The sequence below is a fragment of the Dioscorea cayenensis genome, chromosome 20, assembly GCF_009730915.1.
Source record: "Dioscorea cayenensis subsp. rotundata cultivar TDr96_F1 chromosome 20, TDr96_F1_v2_PseudoChromosome.rev07_lg8_w22 25.fasta, whole genome shotgun sequence".
Taxonomy (NCBI): Eukaryota; Viridiplantae; Streptophyta; class Magnoliopsida; order Dioscoreales; family Dioscoreaceae; genus Dioscorea; species Dioscorea cayenensis.
The window spans coordinates 11,436,862-11,439,386 of NC_052490.1; the positions used below are offsets into that span (position 1 = coordinate 11,436,862).

Below are 2,525 nucleotides of genomic sequence, written 5' to 3' on the forward strand. Positions count from 1 at the left end.
CCCGAATTGCCCACAAAATCTACTCGTTCAGTTGGGGCTGAAGTAGCAATCGAAATAGGACAATCAGACCGCATATGTGAACCCCTATAACCATCACAACTTGTGATAGTGGCTACCCTCGGTGAAGTCAATGTATCTAATTTCTTGCTCTATGTCTCTACTTGGGCTGCCAAAGATGCAACCGCATCAATTTCATAGAGTCCGGCAACTTTCTTCGTTTTCTCTTACATTCCATTGGTAGCTATTCATGGCCATTTCTTCTACTAATTGTCGGACTTCTTTAGGGGTCTTGTTCCCCATTGTACCTCCTACGCCAGCATCTAGAAGTTATCTTATACTTGGATTCAACCCATTGTAAAAAGTTTGAATGATCATCCATTAGGGGAACCTGTGTTGTGGACATTTCTGCAAGAGGTCCTTGAATCGCTCCCAAGTCTCAAACAAGAATTCAAGATCCATCTGAACAAATGAAGATATCTCATTGAGAAGCTTTGCTGATTTTCCCGAAGGGAAGTACCTTGCAAAGGAAAGCTTTGACCATTTCATTCCATGTCATGGTGGATGCTCGTGGTAGAGAATGAAGCCATTGCTTAGCTCTTCCTTTTAGAGATAATGGGAAAGCCCTCAACCTTATCGCATTATCCGTAACCCCATTGATCTTCAACATGTTACAAACCTCCAAGAAGTTTTCAATATGATTGTTTGGGTTCCCGTCGGCTAAACCATTAAATTGCATAGACTGCTATATAATTTGGATAAATGCTAGCTTTAGCTTAAATTTTGGAGTTATAATTGCATGCCGCACGATGCTCGACTACGTACCCATAACTGAGGGTCTGGCATAGTCTGATAGTGTCCTCTACTCATTCTGTCTGCCATGTTATCCGACCCTTCACCTTCTACATTAGCTGGATTTAACGGTTCTTATACAAGTCCTTTACCCCTTCTATGAAGTGTTCTTTCAAGTTCAGGATCACCTTTAACAAATGTCGAAGGGTTTCCTCCGGTCATAACCTAGAACTACAAACAAAGAAAGAAAACAAATCAGAATGATGGAAGAATAAGAAAGTGTGAAGTAAAATGAATGGTAAATAGCCAAAACAGCATAGTGCAAAGTGTCTCTAAAGGCCTAGTCCGCGGCAATGGTGCCAAAAACTTGACAACACCCTTGCGTATGACCCACAAGTGCACCGGTTTATGAAAGTAATAAATCCCAGGTGAGTGGGTATCTTATCCACAGGGAATTACTAGTAGATACACAACGATTGCTATTCAACTATGATGAAAATGAATCAATGGTAGTGTGAATAAAATTGATATAAAAAGAACTAAAAGATATAACCGCATCAATTTCATAAAGTCCGGCCACTTTCTTCTTTTCTTTTACATTCCATTGGTAGCTATTCATGGCCATTTCTTCTACTAATTGTCGGACTTCTTCAGGGGTCTTGTTCACCCATTGTACCTCCTACGCCAGCATCTAGAAGTTGTCTTGTACTTGGATTCAACCCATTGTAAAAAGTTTGAATGATCATCAATTAGGGGAACCTATGTTATGGACATTTATGCAAGAGGTCCTTGAATCGCTCCCAAGTCTCAAACAAGGATTCAAAGCTCCATCTGAACAAATGAAGATATCTCATTGAGAAGCTTTGCCAATTTTCCAGAAGGAAAGTACCTTGCAAGGAAAGCTTTGACCATTTCATTCCATGTCATGATGGATGCTCGTGGTAGAGAATGAAGCCATTTCTTGGCTCTTCCTTTTAGAAAGAATGGGAAAGCCCTTAACCTTATCGCATCATCCGTAACCCCATTGATCTTCAACATGTTACAAACCTCCAAGAAGTTTTCAATATGATTGTTTGAGTTTCTCATCGGCCAAACCATTAAATTACGTAGGCTGCTATATAATTTGGATGAATGCTAGCTTTAGCTCAATTTTTGGAGCTGTAATTGCAGGACGCACGATGCTCGACTGTGATACCCATAACTGAGGGTCTGGCATAGTCTGATAGTGTCCTCTACTCCTTCTGTTCTGCCATGTTATCCTACCCTTCACCTTCTACTTTAGCTGGATTTAACGGTTCTTGTACAAGTCCTTTACCCTTTCTACAAAGTGTTCTTTCAAGTTCAAGATCACCTTTAACAAATGTCGAAGGGTTTCCTCAGGTCATAACCTAGAGCTACAAACAAAGAAAGAAAACAAATCAGAATGATGGAAGAATAAGAAAGTGTGAAGTAGAATGAATGATAAAGTAGCCAAAACAGCAAAGTGCAAAGTGTCTCTAAACGCCAAGTCCGCGGCAATGGTGCCAAAAACTTGACTATGCGTATGACCCACAAGTGCACGGGTTTGTCAAAGTAATAAATCCCAGGTGAGTGGGTATCTTATCCACAGGGAATAATGAGTAGAAACACAACGATTGCTATTCAACTATGATGAAAATGAATCAATGGCAGTGTGACTAAAATTGATATAAAAAGAACTAAAAGAAATAAGAAAGAGAGGCACGATAAAGTGAGAG

The 2,525-nt window shown here is 40.0% G+C and overlaps 2 non-coding genes across 2 annotated transcripts; both read left to right on the forward strand.

Moving 5' to 3' along the window:
- The first annotated feature begins 385 nt into the window (after nucleotides 1-385).
- LOC120252000 lies at nucleotides 386-492 on the forward strand. Its single transcript, XR_005533555.1, has one exon. It is a non-coding gene; the product is annotated as a small nucleolar RNA R71 (small nucleolar RNA).
- A 1,053-nt stretch (nucleotides 493-1,545) lies between these two features.
- On the forward strand, nucleotides 1,546-1,653 carry LOC120252212. The gene has a single exon (XR_005533752.1). It is a non-coding gene; the product is annotated as a small nucleolar RNA R71 (small nucleolar RNA).
- Nucleotides 1,654-2,525: the final 872 nt, after the last annotated feature.